Genomic DNA, 26,510 nt, shown 5'->3' on the forward strand with positions numbered 1-26,510 from the left:
CTAATGATCCAGCATTTTGCTTCAGGTGAGCTCCTGCCAACAGGTTGGTCTCTCCTATTTGGATTTTAGTCACCATCCTCAGGAGAGGAGCTCCTCTGTGTGGCAATCATCCATTGATCTTCATATCTATTGCAGAACTCACAATATACCAGGAAAGAAACTCAGGTAGGCTACAAAGCATATGAGAATTAGTTTAAAGTTTTTCTCCAGCTCGAGTATCCAAATAAAAGTCCAGGATTACTTTCATGTCTGAAAGCTTACTGTTTGTTGAATGCATGGCCTGGAAAAGGTGAGGAAAAACTAATTCTAAAGTCCTAGGGCATCAAACCATAGCATATAACAATGGCTTTCCCAGTCAAACCCCTCAGATGTTCATGTAGCTCATGTAAACAAGTTCTCTTTGTTATGGGACCTGTTTGCTATCTTATTCACACCTGTTAGAATGTTCTTGAAAAGTTTTCCTGCTGGGATTAAAGTATGGTTGGAAGAAATATTAGAGTGAGTGGTAGAACCAAAACCAGAACTCTTTCTATTAGGTTTAACTATGCAAAAGCATGACAAAGGCATACTTTATTTAATGTTACACATTTTAATGGCTTCCAGACTGGTTTTTGCTCAAAACTGGAGGAATAAGGGAACTCCAACAGAAGAAAAGATCCTGCATAAAATTGTATCATGTGCTAAGATGGACAGGCTTACAATGATTATGAAAGATAAGACAGCAACACGAATACTTCGAAATATGGGACAAATTTTACCGTTGGTATGAATTAAGGAGAACTGTTCGACTTCAAGTTAATGGTAGAATTAAAAGATATATATAACTGTACATATAATTGCATATATAATTGTATTGTATAGAAGGATGAGGCTTATATAGAGGTTAAGAACGATGTATTAAGTTTTTGTACCATGAGAAACAAACTGTTAGGAAAATTCATTCTGGAATATCATGTTTGTCCATTTCTGTTTTAATTGTATTATGAATAAAAAATTTTAAAAAAAAGTTTTCCTGCTGCTGATTCTCAGCAAGCTTCCATAAAACTGGAGAGGTTTCATTTCTCTAACTAACTTATTTGAAAGCAACACCTTTCCCTCTTAGTCTAATGGCAAAATAAAAACAAAGATGCACGTAGCTGCCAAATTTTCACTCTTGACACCATCATCTATTCTTTTCACATAAGCCACTTGTTGGGATAGTCAAGTCCTACTTATATATTTGAAATTTTTGCCTATTACAGAATCATGTTTCTAAGCAAACTAAAAGAAAAAAGCTGCTTTGTAAATTCAAAGAAACCTTGCCAATGTATTGGCAATCATCCAGAGAGCAATCAACTTGCTATTCATTCTTGACTTTGAAGACCTTATTTGCATTCTACTATCATTTTAGGTCATTGTTTTCCCCAATTAGGGCCTTAAAATAATATTTAAATGTAGAAACCAAAAATAGCTAATTCTCATATAAATAACTTCTCAGAACATGTCTTTTGGGATTAAATCATTCAGTCAGGGTTAATCATATTAAATCTTTGTACTTCATTTTAACTAAATTGAAGCATGGGCTATTAGTATGTAACTTTCAAATGTACAGATTGGTTCAATTGTCATTTTTGTTGCTAAGTAAATGTTATTCTAGAGTGGGCTTAACAATGCTGTAGTATTTCAGATTTCTATGGTTACAGTCCATAATACACTTATAAATTCCATTAAGGCAATTTTGCACATCTTTTCTGTTCGAAGTGTGTGGTATTTAACTCAGGCCAGTCTCACTCTTCCTGTTTTAGTGGTAAAATTATAATAATATCATTGAAATGAGTAACAATGTTTTCCCTTTTCATTTTTTAAAAATATTTTTATTAAAAGTTTTAACTACTATATTAAGAGATAATACAAACAAAAATGAAAAACAGAAAGAGAGAATAAAAGATGCAACAGAGCAAATAAGAAAGAAAAAATAGAAATTAGTTAACAATTATAAAATTCATCATTTTAACTCTAAACTGTAACCAAATCTAATACACATGCTTTCTGGGCAAGACAAGAAACTAATTAAGGAGAGAAGAAACATGGAATTAAGGAGAAACTTCCTAACAGTGAGGATAATTAACCAGTGGAAAAGCTTGCTTCAGATGTTCCATTACTGGAGGCCTTTAAGAAGAGACTGGACAGCCACCTGTCTGAAATGATATAGGGTCTCCTGCTTGAGCAAGGTCCCTTCCAGCACTATTCTGATTGAACAGTCCAGATGGAACATTGGGATTTTTAACCCTCCTTAAATAGCCAACTTTATGTTCTTTCCTGTTGAACAAAACAACCTTGTTCTTTCATCTATTCAAATGATTATTGATCCTTGTCTTGAAATTCTTCAAACTTCAAGAAGTTGCTTTTGTAAGTTCAAGAAGAAATTATTCCAATTGCTCTCTGGGACTGACATTTTTATTTCCCTCTTACTTTTTAAATTTTCATTGTTTTGGATTAAAAAAAATTACAAATTCCAATGACAAATTCTTGTTCATGCTCGTCTCCACATTAACATCAGTTAAGCTTGGTTGAAAATTATTTTCTATAACAACTTCTTCTGGGACCAGATTCTTCATGACAATACACAGCTGACATTATTGTTTCAAGGTCTTGGTGAATTCCACAAAAATATATCTGAAAACTATTATAAGTTGACTGTCTTGTTATGTTTCTAATGTTGAAAAATATTTTTCTTTCGCACAAAAAAGCTTTTATTCTTTAGAATTAATTTCAAATTCAAATATTCAAAATTGAATATTCCAATATTTTAATCTATTTAAGACTTTCTATAGCCAAAACCTCATCTTGCTTCTTGCTATTTATTTTAAATCCTTTAAGGTTAAAAAGATACAGCTTTATTTTATTTTCTTTTTTTTTTTGAAACACATTTTATTGGTTTTTTAAATCTTAGAAAAAGGTGCTCAGGACACACCTTAGTGTTTGGGTAATCAAACATTCAACAATAGAACCATATATAAATAACTCAATTCAATACAATTTATGTCCCCTCTCTATTTCCCTCAACTAGCATAATACGTTTAAAATATTCAGTTTCTAATTTAAATTTCTATAACTGTTAAACCTGTTTTTAAACTTTTTAAATTTACAATCACCATAATCAAATTTAACTTTAAATCAACAAGTTATCAATTCGGGTATCCCTTCCAGCTATATTCTAATACTTAATCTCTTATATCCCTCATTTTATCACATGTCTCATTTATTTCTTCTTCCACTACACAATACATATCCTAATTAAAATAAAATATTAATCTACCCTATACATATATAATCCATCAATTGATCAATCTCTTTAAAATAACAAAATAGTGTAAGTCTTAACTCATTTCAATTCATTAAACAAAATTCAAATTTCATCCAATTGATTATCATGCATTATAACATCTATATTATCATACAGAAGCATCATCTTACTAATTTTAAACAATTAATTATTAAAACAATCCAACTCTAAAAAGCCAGCATTTTTTTCCATTCCAATAAATAATAATTTTCATGAAAATAAACCTATTATTCCAAAAAGTACATTATTAATCTAATTAAAACATCTGTTCTAATAATCAACCTTTTTTCTTACTTCTAACTCTGAATCTTAATCCTTAAAACTGTCCATAAATCAACGTTGCCTTTACTCCATTACACAATTTTAAATTTCTCTTTTCAGTCTTATTCTGGCTTTTTTTCTGTGCCAAGAAGGTTTCCACAACCAAGCTTCCCTTTCAGCCAATAGATCTCTCTTTATTGCTTGTAGTGCCGTTTGAAACAATAGGAATCCCATCCTCTGCATTAGGCGTCTATTTCTCTCATCCTTAGAGCTTCGTTGCTTTAAAGTTTCCAATATCAATCTTTGATTCCTCTGGTCCTCAAAGCTGTAGATGGAATATTTATAAGATAAAATAACTTCCTCATTTATCTCAGTTGTTTCCTCTTCTAGTATGTTTTGATTTATAGAATAGTCAGATGTAGTCTAGAGATCAGTTTGAAGATTTAAAGTACGACTTCTGAATCTTAATTCTGTAGTAAACTCTATCATTGTAGCACATATTTCTGCAGTGGCCTAATAAATCTTTTCCAATATAAATTTGCAGTTTAATTGTAAATGAGCTTTCTCCATTTTGGTAGTAATTAAAAAGAGTCTCTTTTAAATTCTTGTGGAGGCTGTGTTTAATAAAAATTAAACAGTGTCCACCCCCACAACTCTCACAGCTGCATCAGCTTATCTTTTCTCTTTAAAAGTAATTTAAAGATCCATTTATTCCACCTCCAAAGAATAGCCAAAAGTTTCAATATTAGATTTTCACCACTAGATGTCCTCAGTAAATTAAAAAAACCTTTTCCAGACACCATTTTCCCCTTTTTTCTTTCTTTTGAAATATAATGTGAAAAAAGAAATAATCTTCCAGCATAAAATGATAGTACAGCTCTTAGAAAAATTTTTTTTTCCTGTACCCCAAAAGATATGAAAATAAAGTATAGTCTTTAAAATTTTATTGTATTTTGTTCAATGCCTTTCTTTCCAAACATGTAGAAGCTGCTTTTTCAAGCCAGGGAAATAATTCCAACAAGGCTCTTACAGGCAAAAAAAAAAAAAAAAAGCAAGATAAAATGAAGAGGAGCAGGAAAAAGAAAAAAAGTCTCACCCGGATTCACCACAGTGGGTCTTACAGCTTAGATGTTCTTTGACTTGCAGTTTGAAGCGGCAGGGTGATTGGCCATTTTACTGGCCGATCTTCTTCTCCGTCAGCCCTCAGAGATCGCTCGGACAGCTGGAGGAGCCGCTGCTTCTCCGCAGCCAAGCAAAGCCTCCACGACAGAAGTTGCACCCTCCAGGGCGACTTTCGACATGCAAAAGGGTCTACCAGTGGAGGGGAGCTAGCCGACGAGGAGACAAGTCTCTTCATATGGCTAGAGGCACCACGATCTGGAATCGGAAGCCCAGCTTTATTTTCTTATATTAATAATAGAAATCACTTACCTAGATTTAGCATTTTAAAAATGATCTGTTTTAAAACAATAAGCAATTTTTGAAAGTGGTTAGCAAAGGAAGTGTGAAGTCAACTTCCCTTCAGGCTCAGACAGAGATTGGAACAAGAATCGAAAATTTTCTTTTCTACCAGTCAAGGGAGCACAATGTGGACAATCTCACATCTTCTCTTTCTCCAAAGCAGGACAAAGGAGTCTATACAGCTTCTTATTCTTAGCTGCAATCATTGGCTCCATTTTTCATGAAGCAGTCTTCAGTCTACCATGTGCCTGAGGAAATCTTTTTTTTCATGGCATCTATCAGTTTGAACAGCTGTCTTATTCTAGACCAGGACTTTTCAACCTTTTCACAGATTGTACCACTTTTAGGACATGACAATTTTTGAGTACCACTAGTGCTTAGCAAGGTGTCAAAAACTTGATGATGAAAAGAAAGGGGGGGGATTTTGCGTTTTACTGATTAGATTCATTTGTTGTTATAAAAATGGCTAGTTTATAATATTATGGAAAAGTAAAAAAGTTGAGGTTCAATGTTAATGCTTCCTTGTACTGCAACAGAGGAAGTATATTCTTTTTCCCTACTCCCCCTCACTTCCCCCCCTTTTTCTTCCCCACTGTGTCCTACTATTTGCTTTTGTATTTTTGTATTTTATTCTATAATCTAATAAAATATTACAAACTGTAGAAAAAAAGTAAAAAAGTACCAGTTTTAATTTATTCAGTGGCTGTTCCTTTGCTGAATCACTTTCCCTTTGCACTGACAAGTATATGATGAATTTATCCATGTTTATTAATATGCACCACTACCAGCTAGTTCAGGGGTCTTCAAACTTTGCATTTTTAAAACCTGTGGACTTCAACTCCCAGAATTCCTCAGCCCTCATGGCTGGTTGAGGAATTCTGGGAGTTGAAGTCCACAGGTCTTAAAGTTGCTAAGTTTGTAGACTCCTGAGCTAGCTGGTTTACCCTTCTGAGCTCTTCCAGTGTAGTAAGAATGCACCCCCAATCCCTTCCCTGTAACTTTAAAGACACAGGAATCAAGTGCAAAGCAAGAAAATAAAGAAACACAAACACTGTTTTTTTTTCTCTTTAAGCTGCCTCTGGCATGTCACGTGTCGCAATGTTGCAATTCTAGACTAAAAGGCTCTGGCAATTGAGAAAAGCTTTAGCTTTAAATTAAGCCTGTTTACCTTCAAAGAAAACTTTCTAAAAGCCACAGACAGACTCAGTTAAAGGGGGTAAAACTAATTATATTTGTTTAAAGGGATTAAACCTTTCCTGTTGTCTTTTTTCCCCTTCCCCCACCCAAACCACATTCTTTTATAGCCTCTCCTCTCTTCTCCCCCTTTTCTTCAGTTCACCTCCAGCTCCCAGCTGCTTCCAGAAGCACCAATTAGCTGGAGCCAATCAGCTGGAGCCCTGCAGGCTCCTGGGGCTTCTGCCGAGCCCAGACAGTCCTACAGCTGCAGCTGCCTCTCCCTCAGGCTGCTTAGGCTCATTCCCCTCCCCTGCTACACTTGGCTAGCAATCGCATACCACCTGCCATGTGGCAAAGTACCACAAGTGGTACATGTACCACCAGTTGAAAAGCCCTGTTCTAGACAACTATTTGGCCTAATTATTTGGTCCTACATTCCGTAAGACCTATTGAATTCAATTGTTTTAAGTTGGTATAGATATACATATATGTCTACATATACATACACACGCACAAACATTTGTAGAGGCAGTTTGGTGTAGTGGTTAAAGCACCAGGTTAGAAACTGGAGGATATGAGTTCTACTTCTGCCTTAGTCACAAAGCCAGTTGAGTGACTTTAGGCCAGTTAATCTCTCTTAGCTTTAGATAGTAGGCAATGGTAAACTGCTTCTGAAAAATCTTGCCAAGAAAACTGCAGGGATTAGTCCAGCTACTGTGACTAATTCAAAAGGTGGAGTGGGAAGAATTATAGACTGTGACTTATAGTCAAGAATAACAGCAACAACAACTCCCTCTTTCCCTCTCACAGGTACAGTATGAGGGACCAACAAAAGCTTCTCTCACACAGTCATCCATGCAAGTACTAATCACTAAGATTTACTGGTGAGACAAGTACTTTGTAATCCTTTTGGCAATCAATGAAGCACACATGTAATATGTTCCTAAGGTTAAGAAGCCCATTGCATTTTGTATAAATTGCATTTTCTGGCTGGTCTTCAAAGGCAACAACATGTAAAGCTCATTAACATAGCCCAAATGCTTAGAAATAAGGCCATTATCAGGTCCTTGCAGTCTAGGTCAGACCAAAACATGCAGATCATCTGAAAAATTGTTTCATCCCAATTCTTTAGTTGCCCATCCAGTAGTAGTTCTGAATCCAGAAGGGCTTCCAAGTCACAAAACTATTTCTTCAGAGATGGGGCGTTGTCGAGGCTTTCAGTTCTGGGTCGCAGCGCTGCAGTCATTCAGAGAGGCTCATCTCTTTGCCAACCGAGTTTCCCCCACCGGTAGACCCTTGATTGGGTCAAAAGTCACCCTGGAGGGGTGACCACCATTGAGGAGGCTGCCTGTTTTACTGCAGAGGGGTGGCGACACCCTCTGCTGTCCAGGTGAGCTCCTTTGGGCCAACGGAGTAAAGATCGGTCAGTAAAATGGCCGATCACTTAGCTGCACCAGCTGTAAGCCACAAGAACATCTAAGCTAAATAGAACCACTGTGGAAGATTCGGTGAGACCTTTCCTTGCCTCTCCCTTTCCTATTTATTCCTGTGAAAAGCCTTTGGAATCATTTCCCTATCTTTTTAAAGCAGCTTTGTTGATGGGGGAAGAAAAGCCTTGGAACAAAAGAAAAATTAATTTTAACTTTTTCAATGGTTGATTTTATTTTTGAATATTTGGGAGTCCTAAAATCCTTGTTACAGAAACTTAATATGCTAGCAGTTTGGAGGATTTTTTTTGATTTTCTACTATTTTTATAACTAAAGAAAAGAAGGAAAAGAGGAAAAGAGGGAAGAAATTATTTTTATTGGGGGTCTAGAAAGACTGAACAACTGGTTAACCCTCTGGGGTCATCTTGCGGTGAAATTATTTACTGCAATTGTTATTCCTTTTTTTGGACTCTGAGTCTGACTTTGACCTTCAAATTATCTCAAAAGGAAAAGATAAAAAAGCTGTATAGCTGGGTGGAAGCAGATATTGACTGATTGTTATTAAAAACAGCCTCCACCAAAAGAATAATGGCTTTATATACTACTGAAATGGAGGAACTCTGTCCAGATTTCAATTACAAATATATATTGGACAAAATTCTTGAAAATACTAAACAAATAATTGCCTATACAAAAGAGATTATTTTTCAATGACAAATTAAAGCGCAAGGTGTAAGTGAGCACTTTGTAAGCCAAGAAACAGCAGAAGGGGTATATACTCAAGAGACCCATCTTCAACCTTATTTACAATTTACTGAGATGGAGGAATTAAACTTACATCAGGACTATCAACCTACACTGGAAAAAACTTTTGATGCTAATGAACAAATGACTCTTAGCACAGAAACTAAGGATGTTACCCCAGAAGGGCAGGTTGATCTCCAGACTCCAACTGATTACCTGACAGATAAAAAACCAATAGGAGGAGAGCAAAATAATATTAAAGAAGATTCTACATTATTTTATAGACAATCTATTGAGCTTTGGATGATTCAAAAATGACTGTAATTAAACTAGACGTAACTTCTAAAAAGATGAAGATGGATATTCAACCATGAGCTATTGAGAATTGCTACAACTTTTTTACTAGCCTATTAAAATGGACAATGGGAGATTCTCCCCTGATTTATGCATTACGGCAAGAAATGGAGGGAGTTTTATTTGTGGACTTAGAGGCCTTACTATGGAAACCTGTTTGGAACAGAAAGAAAGCTAGAATAAGATATAAATATGGAATTTAAGATTACATTTATGGGTTACAACGGCTTTATAGAGATGTGGATTGATTTGGATTTGGATTTTTAAAAGGTGTTTTTAGGATAAGATTTAGAATTTAATATTGAAATATAGTAAGAATATATCATTTGGAATAATAGATCTTCCTTCTTTTCTCTTCCTTTTTCTTGGTCTCTTGTTTCTTTCTATTATTTTTTTTCTTCTATTTTTCCTATGCTTTTTATTATTAGATATGATAGCTAATTTGTGGAGCTATAATGATAAAAAGATTGTAATGATGGAAGAGATGAAATTAATAAATGAAGAATTACTGAATAAGAAATAGAATATAGTTGAGAAATGTAAGAATGTAATTATGGAAATAATATGCTTAAATAAGAGAAATTATGGACATCCAAACTGTAAATAATATTTTTGTTTAAGACTAAGTTAGATATGGTATTTGGAAATTAATAAATCTAAAAACGGGGTTTGATTTACATCGATGAAAGGTTGTTTATAATTTCTATTGATTAATTGAATTCTTATTTAGGAATGTATTAATGAATTAATCTTACCTAGAAATGTATTAGTTTGACTATACTATTCTAATTGTTAGAGAGGGAAATTTTAAGGAGCATTATTTGAGCTATATATGTATGATGTTATTGTACCTAACTGATTACCCTATCTCCACGTTGTTTCTTAAGCTTTCTGGTGTAAAAAGGGATGAAGACGGGCAAAGACAAAAGTCCAGCAGTATGAGTTCTTGTGACCTGTGGAATAAGGTGTTTACCTTCGGAACAAACAATGGATGTCCTTATGTCCTTATGAAAAATGCATAGGTTGTCCCTGACAGAAAGTGCTGCCAGTTCCGACATGTGCCTGGCTGATGTAACGACCACTAGGAAGGCTACTTTCATGGACAAGAGTCTCAAATCACAGGTCCTAATGGGCTCAAACGGTGGCGTGGTAAGAGCCCATAATACACGTGACAGATCCCACAAGGGGTATCTATGGACTGGAGGAGGTTTTGTGTTGGGTGCTCCCTTGATAAAGGAGCATACCATTGGGTGATGGGCTAAAGAGGATGAATCATCACATGACAGCACCATTGCCAGGGCTGCCACTTGCCTTTTGATGGTATTTGACAATAAGCCTTTATCAAGCCCCTCCAGCAAATATTCTAGGATTCTAGGTATAGTGATGGATGAATTATCAAATTGATTCCTGGTACACCAGAGAGAAAAGTTCTTCCAAGTGGAGTCATATATTCTGTTTTTAGAAGAACATCTGGATGCCTGGATCATGTTGACTACTCTCGTTGAATAGGATTCCTGGTTCAGATGTCGCCACTCAAGTGCCAAGAGGTTAACTGGAGCCACTGGGGATCTGGATGTTGAAGGGCTCCCTGGCTGAGGGCAATGTGATCCAGAGGGATTTTCCATGGAGGAGAGATGGAAAGGCTCACGAGGTCAGCAAACCACGGACGTCTCAGCCAGTATGGAGCAAACAGTATGACCTTTGCCCTTTCCTGTAATAGTTTGCGAATGACTTCTGGCATTAGAGGAAGAGGGGGAAAGGCATATAGCAAGTCCCTGGGCCATGGGCTGCATAAGGTGTCCCCAGAGACGGAAAATGGGAAAAGAACCTCAGGAGCTGGGAATTCGCCAGAGATGCGAACAGGTCCAGTATCGAGTGACCAAACCTCTCCGCTATCTCTGTGAATAGTTTGGGATGTAGGCACCACTCGGAGTGGTCCACCATTGCCCTACTCAAGGCGTCTGCCTGCCTGTTTATCTCTCCCGAGATGTGTTCCGCTCTGAGGGAGGAGAGGTTGGTCTCTGCCCAGGAGCACATCAGCCAGGCCTTGGTCATGAGGGACCCGGACTGGGTGTCCCCCTGTCAGTTTATGTGGGCTTTGGCCACTACATTGTCCATAAGGACTAGGATGTGCTGTCCTCTCACCTCGTACTTGAATTGATGTAAGGCGAGGTGTATGGCTCTGAGCTCCAACCAGTTTATGTTGTGCTTCAGGTCCAGTCGGGACCACCTTCCCTGAGCCAACTGAGATTGGAGATGAGCCCCCCAACTGAAGAGACTGGCGTCGGTAGTGAGAGTGAGCCGTGTCGGCTCCTTGAAAACGAGCCTCTTGCTACCACTTGGGAGGTCCATCAGTGGAGGGATTTCAGTGTCTGAGGTGGGACCCTTACTCTTCTGTTGGAGGAACTGATTCTCCACTTCTGAAAGGGGAGTAGGAACCATTGCAGGTCTCTGGAGTGCAATCTGGCCCATGGCACTATAGAAATGCATGAAATCATCTTCCCTAAGAATTGAGAAAGGGTGGCCAGAGAAACAACATGGTCCTGATGGATCTGACGTACCAGGGTCTGGATACTGTTCTGGCGGTCCAGCAACAAGTAGACCATGCACTGTCGCATATCTATGACCACTCCCAGATGAAGAAGTCAAGTGGAGAGAACTATCTGGCTTTTTAGAAAGTTTACAGAGAACCCATGGTACTGAAGGATCTCGATGGAGAGGGCCAAGTCTGACCTCACTGTCTGAATGGACACAGACTGTATGAGAATGTCGTCCAGATAGCACTGGATCCATATCGGAACCAGTCTCAGGTGGGCGGCTAGAACCGACAAGATCTTTGTAAACACCCTTGAAGCGGATGACAGGCTGAACAGCAGGGCTCTGTATTGATAATGATGGGATCTGTAATTGAATCTGAGGAATCTGCGATGTTCAGAGAGAGAATCGGGACATGTAGATACGCTTCCGTGAAGTCGATAGACATCAGGAAGTCGTCCCTTCTGATGCTGGCCAGAATAGATTGGAGAGTCTGCATCTTGAATTTCTTATATATCAGATAGGAATTTAGCCTTTTCAGATCAAGAATGGCTCTCCATCCTCCAGAGGCCTTCACACCACAAAGAGGATGGAGTAGAAGCCTCTCCCTCTGTTCAGCCAGTACCGGTTCCATGGCCCTTATCTCCAAGAGGTGACATATGGCCTCATTCATGAAATTCCTCTTTTTCGGATTTAGTGGAGTTGGGCAAGGGATGAAATGATCCGGGGGTCTGGATAGGAATTCTAGGGACAGACCGCTCCTGATAGTGGAGAGGACCCAAGCATCTGTGGTGGTGACCTCCCAGTTCTGAATAAACAGAGAAAGCCTGCCACCAATGGGGGGGGTCCCTCCCTGCAGTCACTTATTCCTCCTAAAGGGACGGCCCCCAGTGCCTTGAAAAGGCCGCTTTGATTGGAACTGCTGTCTGGCCTTGGGTCCAGATCGGTCCTGTTGGTGGTCGGTCCTGGGAGGGAAAGAGCAGGATGGTTGGAACCACTCCGAACCTGAGCGGGGGTGAAATGGCTGTCTGCGATAGTACAGGCTAGGCCTTCTGTCCGCCTGCCTGGTTTGGTGAGACAACACCTTTTTCTTGTCTCGGACCTCCACTAAGTAAGGATCGAGAGCTTCACCAAACTTTAAGTCCACTTGTCATTGTTTCAGTCAGAGGAGTCGGCAAGCTGACACGTTGGCGGCTATAACTTACCCAGATTTTGGTGAGCCTGTACCTGCTCCTGGGGAATCATGGCCTGAAGCTCTTAAAGCCATATGATGGATGTTCTGGAAAAGGAGACGGAGGTGGACTCCTTCACTGCCCACGTGGACGCCTGATGGGACCTGCATAGAGAAAATTCTGGCTTTCTTTCCTCCAGTCTCAAGGCTTCCGCCATGTCCCCTGGTACGGTGGAGGAGGAAAAGATAGGTGTTAGTGATGTATTGACCATCAGGACCTCTAGCAGCTCCATCAGGGAGGGGGCCACATTAAAAAGCTTTCTATCAGTGACCCCTGGGGTAGGGGAGCCGCTAAGACTACCCCATTGTTTTTTGGCGGTACAGAGGAAAAAGGGAGGACATGGGATGTGCTTTTGGGTCACGGTGGGTTTGGAAAACAGTAAATCTGGGGTTTGACTGGTGGAAGGGCTGGGTTGTGGTTCTTGTTCAGGCTCAATCTTGGCTGCTGTAGTTGCATTAGACAGAAGAGATCTCAACAATACGGGGTCAAACAAACCCACGAAGGGGAGGGGCCCGGGGACGCCTCCTCATCCTCCGACAATGGTAGGTCTTGTGGATAATCTGTATCCGAATATAATCCGCTGAAGCAATGGAACAAGCATATTCTGGGGGTTCAGATGGGAAATGAACTGGAGATGCAGGTCTGGGCCTCTGCAACAAGGAGGCAATACTCTGGAGGAATATGGGCAGGACATCCCCAGCGACAAAGCCCGCATCCGGAACGTGCAATCTGCCCTGAACGGACCGGCTGCAGACTGGGTGGTGAACTTGCATGACTCCAATGCCCCAGAACTCAGCAACTTCAACCGTTTCATGTCCTCTCTGAGAAGACGATTTGAAGACCCCCTGGCTGATCGCAAGGCCCGTGAAAGGATAAAAATGATGAGGCAAGGCAAACACCTGGTGGCTAAATAAACAAAAGAATTCCGGGCCATTGCCAGCAAACTGAACTGGCCAGAAGACATCCTCCTTAGCCATTTCAAAGACGGACTAAATTATGATCTATATGACAGTTGCCTGCCCCGAGGGGACCCACACCAACTTGAGGAATGGTACATTTTGGCAGAGGAAGCAGAGATCGACGTATTGAAGAGACACCGCTGAGGAAAACAATGGAGCTGCTCCCCGCCTGAGTTGTCACACGAACCAGTGAAACCATTGGCTACCAGCCAAGAAGCAAATGGTGTGTTTCAAGTGCAGAAGAGAAGGGCATCGAGCTGTAGAATGCCGCTCCAAAGCCCCCCAGCACAACCCAGACAGATCCCCAATCAGCAAACCCAGAAAGTCTTCAGCTAAGCCAAAAGAAACTGCCATGAGAATGATGGAAATTGCGGAACCCCCCACTTCTGCTCATCAAGGGGAAAGAACTCCAGCTTACACCTCAGGGCCGGTGGATGCCTCAGATGACAGCTCAGAGGGCGAACCCCTGGTAAGTGGACACATCACACCCATCCTCAAGACAGTGACTATATTAATTCCCCCCATGCCCGAAGCTGTGAACGTGAAAGCCTTAATAGACTCTGGCTGCACCCGCTGCCTCATTAGCCTAACACTAGTGGGGAAACTGGGCACCCCATCGAGGAGACTGGAATAAGAAATCTCATTTGGCCAGTTAGATGGATCCATAGCAGGGGGGGTGCCAGCTACCCTAGCCACTCTACCAATACACCTCTCCCTGGGCAAACATGAGGAGGACATAACGTTTGTGGTGACCCCAGGCATGGAATGCCCAATGATCCTAGGGATGGAATGGTTAAAAAAATGGAAACCCTGGGTAAATTGGAGGACGACAGAAATCAAATTCCTGAAGGGGGACCCTATGGACTTAAACCCCAAGGGAGGCTACCAGAATCAAGAATAGAAAAAGCATCCATAGGAGAGGAAAAAGGACTAACAGAAATACCAGAGGAATACAGAGACCTTGCTGAAGTTTTCAGTGAGGAAAGGGCGAATGAGCTCCCCCCCACCGACCCACAGACTGTGCCATTGAATTCAAGCCTGGGGCAAAACTCCTGAAGCCCAGATTATACTCCATGAGCCCAAAGGAGAAGGAGGAAATGGAAAGATTCATAAAAAAAAAACCTAGAGAGAGGTTTCATTGAGCCAGTCAAGCCTAAAGTGGCTGCCCCGGTCCTTTTTAGAGAGAAGAAGGATGGCTCTTTACGCTTATGTATGCATTATAGGGCCCTGAATACAATCAGTGAAAGCAACCTATACCCTCTGCCCCTCATGAAAGACATGCTGTCACACCTCTCGAAAGGGAATTTTTTTTTCTAAACTAGACCTAAGGGAAGCTTACTATCGCATGAGAATTAAGGAAGGGGATGAATGGAAGACCGCATTTAACTGCCCCATGGGGTGCTATCAATTCAAAGTTTTCCCATTTGGATTACAACGGGGCCCTGCAGTCTTTATGCAATTAATCAATGATGTTCTAAGGGAGCACCTGTTCAAGGGTGTCCTTGTTTACTTGGACGACATTCTTATCTTCACTGAAAGAAAAGAGGAACATGTCAACCTTGTCAGAGCGGTTTTTAAAAAAACTGCAAGCTGCCCACCTATATGCCAAACTCTCAAAATGCGAATTCCACCAGGAAAGGATAGACTACCTAGGCTATCGCATATCCCCCCAGGGCATTGAAATGGACCCAGAGAAGGTCAGAGCAGTATTAGATTGGGCACCACCCTGCACAAGAAAGCAACTACAAAGTGTCCTGGGCTTTGCAAACTTTTACCGCCAATTCATCCCCTCATTTGCCCAGATAGTCTTGCCCCTCACTAACTTACTAAAAACGAAGGAAGCATCCTCAGTAAAACCTAGCCAGCCACTAACATGGACAATGGAGTGCCAAGCAGCGTTTGAGAGACTAAAGAGACTTTTTTCTGCCGAACCAGTACTAAGACACCCAGACATGGACAAGCCCTTTGTAATACAGGCAGATGCAAGTGATGTAGCAGTGGGGGCTGTTCTATTACAAGAAAACGATGATGGAGTATTGCAACCCTGTGCATATACATCCAAGAAACTCACGGAAACAGAACAGCGCTGGCCCGTAAAAACTTTACACTTAATTAAACGGCAATTTTGGTGGCCATCAATTAAAAAGGACATAGAAAGTTATGTAGCCAGTTGCCCAAAATGTGCCACTGCAAAGAGGTTGCAAGGGAAATCGCCAGGACTATTACAAACAGTGGCAAATCCCTCAGCCCCCTGGTGAGAAATAGCCATGGATTTTATAGTGGAATTGCCAGAAAGCAATGGGAATACTGTTGTCTGGACGGTCACGGACTTGTTTTCCAAACAGGTGCACTTTATCCCTTGCCAAAAGATTCCCACTGCAAAAGCCTTAGCAAAACTTTTCATCCAGCACATTTACAGATTGCATGGGGCACCCCAACGCATCATCTCTGACAGGGGGGTGCAATTTATGTCTGCATTTTGGAAGGAATTTTTATCCGTCTTAGGAACTACTCAGGGACTGACATCTAGCCACCACCCACAAGGGAATGGGGGGGGGGCTGAAAAAATGAACTCCGTGCTTAAGCAATATTTAAGATGTTTTCTTAGTTTCCAGCAGACCGAGTGGGCAGACTTACTCCCTTTTGCAGAAGTTGCCTACAATAATGCAGTCCACTCCAGCACAGGCTACACTCCTTTTCAAATAGCCACCGGTCAAAGTTTCAACCCCATGCCAGAATTAACCCCAAATGAACCAACGATCCCATCACTGAAAGAATGGATGGAAAAACTACAAAACACCTGGCCAACAGTTAGAAAAGCACTAGATGAAGTTAGGCAGGCATACAAAGCACAAGCCGATAAAAAAAGGGTTGAGCCTACACCATTCATTATAGGTGAAATGGTGTACCTATCTACAAAATACCTAAAGTCCCTACAACCCTGTAAAAAACATGGACCAAAATATATAGGGCCTTTTCCAATTAAAAGAGTCATAAACCCAGTAACAGTAGAATTAGAATTACCAAAAAATCTCAGGCAAATACACCCAATTTTTCATTGCAGCTTGCTGAAAAGAGAGCATCAGTCAGTTTTACGGCCAAAAATCCCCCCACCACCACCTCCAATCATGATGGAGGGCGAACAACACTTCGAAAAAAAGGAAATCCTTGACTCTAGGAGATATCATGGAGTGACTCAGTACCTAGTTGCCTGGAAATACCTCCCTCCCTCACAAAACGAGTGGGTCCATAAACGTCATGTCAGAGCCCCGAAGCTATTAAAGAAGTTTCACACAGAGTATCCTAACAAGCCTGACTAACTTTTATACCTGTTTTGTTTTCTTTCAGGTGGATCTGTCTTATTTTTGAGGGGGCAGGATGTCAGAATCCAATTATATTTCATCTCTAGTTATCAATTATAGAAAACCCCATTTCTGCCTTCTATGGATTCTGCCATACGAGGAAGGGAAGGGGGTGAACAAAGGGGCTTTATGGCCCTCACTTCCTTCAGTATACTTCAAAGGAACTGAATGTGTGTATTGCCAAAAGAGCTAACCATAAGAATGGGGCTATTGCCTTTCATGTAGTTTTCTTTGAAGTCTCCATCCAGCCGGCAGTAATGAAAAGGGGGTGGGAGTGTAATGCCTGAGACTGTCGCTGAAAGAGGGGGGTGATTGGGTGGGGCTACTGGGGAACCCCTTAAAACCTTGAATGGGAGAGCTTGGATCCCAAGTCCTGTCTAGAACGCCTGCAACCATTTTCTCTTAATAAAGTATTCCTGTTGGAAGAATTATTCCAAGAGTTCTGTCTTCTTAAGATGCAAAGTGATGTGGGTCGTTACAAAGTGGTTAGGTTAGAAGACCTCCAGAAACACTGCCCACTCTGTTATTCTGTTAACTCAATCTTGTTTGGATTCAGCCCCAGCTTATTTCTTCCTATCCAGATGGCAATAGTTTTTAGGCCCTGGGGAAGAAACTTCCAGAGCATGATCAGTATGGCCCAGGATAGATGTCACCAGTGTGCTGATAATACAATATCCTGAAGTGATGGAGACTCTCCCAGCAGCTCTGAGTAATGTTAGACAACTGGGATGAAAGGATGAGACACTTTCACCACACTGTAAATAAAAGGAAAAAACAGGGTCAACCTCATCCCTCCATGACATGATAAGGAAGAAATTTTAAGAAATAGATTCAGTGACCTCTTCAACATCCCAGAGACTAAGTCCAGAAGCTCAATAAAATCCCCACCAGGTAGCATTGCAGTCAGTATGTCCGATTGATCCCCATCTTATCCCACTTTAACATGCCCAATTCACAATCTCAAAACTAGTGCACCTAATCACTGGCAAGCCATTTCAGAAAATCAATATCACCTTTTTTCCCTGCTTTGGCATCAATGCAGTTGACAAATCCAAAGCTCAGGAGGGCAGATTTCTGGCTGTGTCAGTAATACACACCAACTCTATCCATTTTTTTTACCACCAAGTCATAGATTAACAGTTCTTCTTAAAGGTAGATTTGGCTTTAAGTCTGACTACTAATATGAAGCCTGTCCTACGTTTCCCAATGAACAGAGGTACTCAAATAGATAAAGGTGCAACACTGAAGGAAAGCAGTAAGAAATGTGAGGGCCAATACATTCACATAATTTTGTCTACCCATCTACAGTTCTGTTTTTTTAATCATATGTTGTTATTATAGAAAGCAATATAATAGCTAAAATGTGATGTTGAACTTTATCATTAAATTAATGTAACATTAATGTAATTTATTATGGAGAGCTTTAACTCTATGAGCCTGGGATATGGCAAAGAGGATAGTAATAGCAATAGCATTTAAACCTTCTCTAAGTGGTTAACTGAGTCAGCATATTGCCCCCAATAATCTGAGTCCTCATTTATTGACCTGAGAAGGAGGGAAGGCTGAGTTAACCCTGAGCCAGTCAGAATCGAACTTTTGGCAGTCAGCAGAATTAGCCTGCAATACTGCATTTAATCACTGTGCCACCACGGTTTTTCTTACCACTGATAATTTTAGGTTAACATGCTTATCCCCCTGGTGTTAATGAATGGATTTGCTGATATCTATTTTAAATGAAATAATAAAATCATTCAGAAAAGGGCCAGATTTACTAACAGAAGAGAATGTTTTAGCTTAGAATTGAACTGAGAGTTCCTTAGTGATGTCTGAGCTTGATTGTTTTCTTGCAGATGTTTTATTACAAAACTAGGTAACATCATGATGTTACTTAGTTTGGTAATGAAACATGTGCAAGAAAACAACCAAGCTCAGACAGCACCAAGGAACCCACAGGCCAGATATGGTTAGGGGCTGGTAGATGAAAAACTTCCCTAAGTTTATTCCCATGGGACAGGCAGTCAGGCAGCCCTTCAGAATGCTGAGAACTTCTCCCTCCCCTATTACCAGTACATATGACCCCAAGTGGAGCTGTTGTGTAAGGACCTACCCGACATTGCATCTTAAGAAGACAGAACTCTTGGAATAATTCTTCCAACAGGGATCCTTTATTAAGAGAAAATGGTTGCAGGTGTTCTAGACAGAAATGGGGTTTTCTATAATTAATAACTGGAGATGAAGTATAATTGGATTCTGACATGTTGGAAAAAGGATTTAAAGAAATCTAGAAGCCATGTTCAGTATGCTTTCCATATTTTGTTTGAATGTGGATCAAAATACATAAAGGAATATTTCATCTCATTCTGGACTGCAAGTCTGCCCTCCTCTCCCAGATTCCTGATAGCATTGCCAATCACTGAATCTGTTCATTGTAGCTTACAGTTCCACTACATAGTATCATATGTACATCTCTGCAAGGAAGGATCATTATTAAGTTTTATAACTTCTGCCATAAATGAAGTCTTGTCATCTATGCATTCAATTTAAATATCTCCTAGTTTTATTTCTGAACAGTTAATAATAAATATCATCTTTGTTTCATAATTTTTTACAGAGTTGATTTAAATATTCTTGACAATTCTGATCCATTCCCCCCAACTAAGATGACAAGCATGACAAGTATCTCTGCATACAAGTTCTCAATTATGCATAATCCAATGTTTTTTAAGGTTTTAATTGAATCACTAGTCTCAAACTTGTTATTTTTAATTTACAACATTTCATTTCTGATACTGGCCCCTCTATGTCATAAATTATGCAGAAAAGAGCCTTAGTTGTGTTGGTGATTAAAAAAAACTAATTAGGCATAATTAAAAAAGAAAAGAAAACAGAGATCTCTTAAATATGTGCAATGTTCCTCTGTAGGAGAGTTTATATTAGTCAAACTACTTGCCTATACTGCCCTTTCCCCAAACAAATCTCTTTAAGAGATTATGTTCAGTTCAGTACAATTTGATTGATTTTGACACAAATGAAAGAAAATGTAGGATTTTTTTCTTCCTGCATATATATATATATCAGAAATTGCATTACATGGCCTGTTGATGTGAATTTTTCCCACAGCTCATTGAAAGTAATTTTGTTAAGTGGGCAAGAAAATGGATGTGGACCATCCTGAACAGAATCCAAGATTTTCCTTAGTACTAGCAGTTAAATTCAAACAGGATGATGTGTGTGTGTGTGTGTGTGTGCATGCACATACACACACATAGCCATATAGATTTATTCAAGAGAGATATAATTATAGTGGAAATAATTTTTTGGACTCTCACTGATACTGTTTCTAAGGTAAAAACAAACAGCTCAGAAGAAAATACAGACCATGATGGAAACAACTGTGGAAGCAGTAAAAATCCATGACAAGATTAAAATACAACAGTTGGTTTCCTTAACTGAATTCATGATGTTTCAAGAGCATATATCACCAGCTGCATGACAGATTAAATCAAGCTGCTTAAAGCATACTAAATCAAAATAAGGCTTTTCTTCCCTTGTTGAAGCTAGCTTTTGAAGAAACCAGGGAAATAAAAAGGGAAGATGTAAAAGCAAATCAAAAATTGAATTCTGATTCTTCTCCTTGCATGCAAAACAATAATCTTTGCTTTGGGGTACACACTAGTATCAAATATTCTGGTTTGAAACTACTAAGATATAGTAAATGTACTGCTTGTTAGCATTTACTTTGACTTCAATGTGCATCTAATTTCATAAAATAAACTGATCTTATAAACTTAAACAGAGATTAGTGTATATCCCAAGAAGTTTGCTCAAAGATGTTATGTTAGCTGTTTCAGTAGAAAAAAATTTCAATATGGATGAGAAATTTCAGGTTAGAAACAGGCTTCAAAGGCCTGTTTAAATGGAAGGGATAACCTGCATAATTTAAGACTTTCTGTTGTGGTGAGATATGTATAACTTATAATAACAAAAGACCTAGTTTTCCATGATAAATAATCCCATATGGTTTGGAGGCAATAGAAAGAAAGCATTCTCATGCTATACTTTCTAAACAATGCTTCTTATTGTCTAAAGCAGCGGTGTCAAACTGTTGGTCCATGGGCTGGATGTGTCATGGCAAAACCACGCCCACCCATTGCCGTCAATGGAAAAATAGTTGCAATATGTCATGACACATCATGTGACATTGTGAGTTTAACACCCCTGGTCTAAAGGTTTCACTGTCAGGATATGATGGTGAAATAGAAAGGTTGAAAGAGACAAAGATAACAATGGATGAAAACAAACATGTATAGAATAGAAAATCCATTGGTTATTTTCATAATTATTTTTTGGGTTTATGTTGTAATATGGAAGAATAGTCTCTATAAACAAGGGTTTGGGTAGAGTTTCTTCTTTATATGAATTAGGGAGATTTTCAAAGGTTGGGCACTAAGAAATTTTCAAGGTATTCTGAAAAAAAGGCCTACCATTCTGTCTTGATTTATTTTGTCCTTTTTATAAATTTTATTATTTTTTAAATTAGTTACTTTAAATCAGAGTAGAGGTTTCTTCATTGTATTGCTCTGGTTTCCCTTCTTTAGTGCCCCTTCCAGGTATCTGGTCTCCCTGTGGCGGGAGATAAATAGTTTGTACTGCTCTTTAGGCAGCTAACTATGTGTTAGTACTACCCAGCCAATCCTTAGTAGAGTCAGGTTTAGTTACTACTGAACAGGAAATTCGGGATTGAAAACAAGACTGGGAAGTTAAGAAAGCATATTGGAAGAAGGCAATGGCAAAGCATCTCTGTTGTGTTGCTAAGGAAACTACATGGACATAATTAGATAGTCACCAGGGTTACAGCAATATTCAATAAGGGAAAAAGGCAATATTTTTGGTACCAAGAATATTTAAACCACTATAAAAAGTATGTAAAAGGGGGTCAGTAATAATAAACTGGAACCATTTTAATTCAGTCCCTTAAATTACTAAACAGTTTTTTTCTCTTCAAATGAAGAAAGATGATGGGCAATCATTTCAGTTCATTTTTATTTCCTATATTTCTAGGTGCAGAAACTGCTAGAGAATTTTTTTAACAATTGCTGTTTTGTCAGAAAAAGGCTGAATTTGATTTCTGGTTCCGAATCACGGCGCTTGCAGCTGTGCGAGAAGACTGCTCTCCTCGCCAGCTGATTCTCCGCTGCCGGTAGACCCTTAATCAGGTCGAAAAGCCACCTTGGAGGGGCGGCTACCGGTGAGGAGGTCTTCGTCATCCTTGGGAGAGCGGCAGCTTCTTCCAAGGACCGAGATTGCTCCTTTGGGCCAACCGTGGAAAGAGCAGCCAGTAAAATGGCCGCTCACCTAGCCACTGAAACCAGAAGTCAGAAGAACATCTAAGCACAGGAACCACCATGGCTGAGTCAAGTAAGACTTTTTTCTCTTCCTCTCTTGGTTCTTCTTTTTTTGTGTGTGTGCCTGTAAAAAGCACTTTTGAAATCATTTCCCTGCTCTAGAGGAGGCAGCGTTGGTGAGTGTGGGAAAAAGAAGCTTATGGATTGAATTAATTTAAAGTGACTTTTTTTCTTTCTCTATTTTTACTTTATTTTTTATTCACTTCGGGGTCTTGGAAAATCTTTTTAATATTGAATATTGAATTTACTATTGCACTTTGTCTGCATTTGAAGAATTCTCCTTTTTTCTATGTTTTCTGATCTTGTTAATGATATTTCTGGTGTCTGGGAGGAGATTTTATATTCTCATGGATAAAGTTAAAATTGCATTATTTCTTTTTCTGTTGGTGAGACTGGCCTTGATCTTCAGACTACCATAAAAAGGAAAAGACAAAGAAATTCAACAGCTGTATTTGTGGGGGTGGATACTGATTAAATGTTCTTTGAACACAGCCTCTGCTAAAGATACAGATTGTTTCTAATTTTCTTTGAAATGGAGAAATCTAATGTTCAACTTGACTATAAACTTATACTAGAAAAACTTTATGAAGCTACTGACCAAATACGTTTCCAAATAAAAGAGTGTACTATGGCAATAAAAAACAGACATTTTGCTTTGAATTTACAAATTGACCCCCAGACTACATCTGAGTATTTTATAGATCAAAAAACAACAGAAGCGGAATCAACTAAGATTAAAGAAGATTCTACCTTACTTTAAATGCATGCTGATGAGATCTCTGAGGAACTAAAAAGAACTGTAACTGAACCACTTACAACTTTAAACTTAACAGAAATGAACAGACAAGCTCAATTAACTGAAAACTATGGCAGCTTGGATAAGCATCTATTAACTACAAAATTGGACATAACTGAGCCTGTTATTCAACAGTTTCAAATGTGGAGACTTGACTCTTTAAAACAACAAAGGATTACTTACAAACAAGCTAGGTCTTTAAAACAGAAAAGGAGACGCTCTTGTTTGACTCAAAGGATAATACAAGGCAGAAAAAGTGATTTATTCATTGATATAGAGGCGGTGTTATGGAAACCTGTTTGGCATAAAGGAAAGCTAGAATAAGATTTAAGAATTTTGACATAAGGCTCTATATATTGGATTTTAAGGCTTACTAGATATGGATTGATTTATGGCTTAAGACGGTTAAATAAGATGTTAGATTGAATAAAAATGAATTAAAGGTTTGAATTTAATAAGAAGACGTTTGTCTATATATAATATGTTTGTTGTGGTAATAATAATTTTGGGAGGAGGTTAAAGGAGTTTGACACAGATATTGAGGAAGTGATAGTTTTTTCCTTTCTCTCTTTTCTTTTTTGAATTAATATTTTTATTATTAGGAATGATAGCTATTTTGTAACGAAAGAAGAATAAGAAAAAAAAGAAGAACGGATATTAACAAATGTTTATTGATTAGGTTAAGGAAAAAGGGAATGGGGAGATACCTTAAGTGTTAATTATGTATTTAGATTAGCAATATGGAAGATAGCAATTGAAATAATAAAGCTTTATACAGGATTTGGACTTATTTAGATGAAATGTTACTGATTAAGAAAAAAGAAGGAATGATATTAATAAATGAATATTGATTGTGTTAATGAAAAAAAAGGTATGGAGAGACATTTGAAGTGTTAGTGTCAGAATCCAATTATATTTCATCTCTAGTTATCAACTATAGAAAACACCATTTTTGCCTTCTCTAGATTCTGTCATACGATGAAGGGAAGGGGGTGAAGAAAGGGGCTTTATGGCCCTCATTTCCTTCAGTACACTTCAAAGGAACTGGATGTGGATATCACCAAAAGGACTAACCATAACAATGGGGCTATTACCTTCATGTAGTTCTCTCTGAAGTCTCCATCCAGCCGGCAGTAAGAAAAAGGGGGTGGGAGTTTAATGCCTGAGACTGTCGCTGGAAGAAAGGGGTGATTCGGTGGGGCTACTGGGGAGCCCCTTAAAACCTTGAATGGGAGAGCTTGGACCCCAAGTCCTGTCTAGAACGCCTGCAACCATTTTCTCTTAATAAAGGATGCCTGTTGGAAGAATTATTCCAAGAGTTCTGTCTTCTTAAGATGCAAAGTGGGGTGGGTCCTTACATTAGACAGGACTTGCAAAATTAATCCACCTGGAAGGAAGACCCTTGCTGGGGGATTTTGCAAAAAAATACCATGTCAGACAATGGAGCAAGAAAGGGGGAAAACTCCCCGGAAAGAGAGCCACTGCCCCAACTGGAACCTTGCCGGATGTTGGGATCTGAGAGGTCAGATTCCTCAGGAGAAGAAGTGGTGGAGACACGGACCACAAGCCTCGTTGGTCAATGGGTGTTGGAAAGAAAAGCGAGTGGGGAAAAGAATCAAGAAAGGTGACCCTGAGACAGGGGGCCAAGCAACCAGAATAGAAGCAGGAGATGGAGAAATCCTTGCATGCAAGTGAAGAGGGAGAAAGCTGGGCACCGTACTCAGACTGGATCCTAGAGAAAGCAATTGACCTGATAAAGAGAACTCTCAGCTCCCTAGGAGAGGAGAATCCTGAGCCCTACGGCCACCCCAGCTCCTGGAGCCGCAAAGGGAGAGACACTGAGGGGGAAGTGGAACCTGCAGCCCCGGGGACATCTGCTGATCCAGTAGTCCCCACCCCCTACCGAACCACAGATGGTGACCTGGATGGAAGACACTACCACCAACAACGGAGGCACCGATCCATTCCAAGACATCCGCCGTTGGAGGTGAAATTCAAAGGGGAGCCAACACGCTTGGGGTTTTTCCTAACCAAGTCCTCAGCTACATGGAGGAATACAGGCGGGACATCCCCAGTGACAAAGCCCGCATCTGGGTCGTTCAATCTGCCCTGGACGGACTGGCTGCAGATTGGGTGGTGAACTTGCACAACTCCAATGCCCCAGAACTCAACGACTTCAACCGTTTCATGTCCTCTCTGAGAAGGTGATTTGAAGACCCCCTGGCTGATCACAAAGCGCGCAAAAGGATAAAAACGATGAGGCAAGGCAAACGCCCGGTGGCTGAATATACACAAGAATTCCGGACCATTGCCAGCAAACTGAACTGGCCAGAAGACATCCTCCTTAGCCATTTCAAAGACAGACTAAATTAAGACCAAAATGACCCTTGCCTGCCCCGAGGGGACCCACACCAACTTGAGGAAGGGAACATCTTGGCAGAGGAAGCAGAGATCGACATATTGAAGAGACACCGCTGAGGAAAACAATGGAGCCGCTCCCCACCTGAGTTGACACACGAACCAGTGAAACCATTGGCTACAGCCAAGAAGCAAATGGGGTGTTTCAAGTGCGGGAGAGAAGGGCATCAAGCTGTAGAATGCCGCTCCAAAGCCCCCCAGCACAACCCAGACATATCCCCAATCAGCAAATCTGGAAAGTCTTCAGCTAAGCCAAAAGAAACTGCCATGAGAATGATGGAAATTGAGGAACCCCCCACTTCTGCTCACCAAGGGGAAAGAACTCCAGCCTACACCACAGGGCCAGTGGATGCCTCAGATGACAGCTCAGAGGGCGAACCCCTGGTAAGTGGACACATCACACTCATCCTCAAGACAGTGACTATATTAATTCCCCCCATGCCCAAAGCTGTGAAGGTGAAAGCCTTAATAGACTCTGGCTGCACCCGCTGCCTCATTAGCCCAACACTAGTGGGGAATCTGGGCATCCCTTCGAGGAGACTGGAACAACCAATCTCATTTGGCCAGTTAGATGGATCCATAGCAGGGTGCCAGCTACCCTAGCCATTTTACCAATACACCTCTCCCTGGGCAAACATGAGGAGGACATAACGTTTGTGGTGACCCCAGGCATGGAATGCCCAATGATCCTAGGGCTGGAATGGTTAAAGAAAATGGAACCCCTGGGTAAACTGGAGGATGACACAAATCAAATTCCTGAAGGGGGACCCTATGGACTTAAAATCCCAAGGGGGGCTACCAGAATCAAGAATAGAAAAAGCATCCATGGGAGAGGAAAAGGGACTAACATAAATACCAGAGGAATACAGAGACCTTGCTGAAGTTTTCAGTGAGGAAAGGGCGGTGAGCTCCCCCCCCCACTGACCCACAGACTGTGCCATTGAATTCAAGCCTGGGGCAAAACTCCCGAAGCCCAAATTATACTCCATGAGCCCAAAGGAGGAGGAAATGGAAAGATTCATTAAAAAAAAAACCTAGAGAGAGGGTTCATTGA

The 26,510-nt window shown here is 40.1% G+C and overlaps 1 long non-coding RNA gene across 1 annotated transcript in view; it reads right to left on the reverse strand.

Annotated features, from left to right (window-relative positions):
• Window positions 1-3,451: 3,451 nt before the first annotated feature.
• Window positions 3,452-26,510, reverse strand: part of LOC120297781 — a 104,819-nt gene continuing 81,760 nt past the window's right edge. The window contains exons 2-3 of the long non-coding RNA XR_005553882.1: window positions 12,490-12,678; window positions 3,452-3,911 (exon numbers count right to left, since the gene is read on the reverse strand). This is a non-coding gene — a long non-coding RNA (uncharacterized LOC120297781). The remainder of the gene's footprint in view (window positions 3,912-12,489; window positions 12,679-26,510) is intronic.

The sequence above is a fragment of the Crotalus tigris genome, unplaced genomic scaffold (genome assembly GCF_016545835.1).
Source record: "Crotalus tigris isolate CLP2741 ecotype Arizona unplaced genomic scaffold, ASM1654583v1 scf7180000023689.1477605, whole genome shotgun sequence".
Classification (NCBI taxonomy): domain Eukaryota; kingdom Metazoa; phylum Chordata; class Lepidosauria; order Squamata; family Viperidae; genus Crotalus; species Crotalus tigris.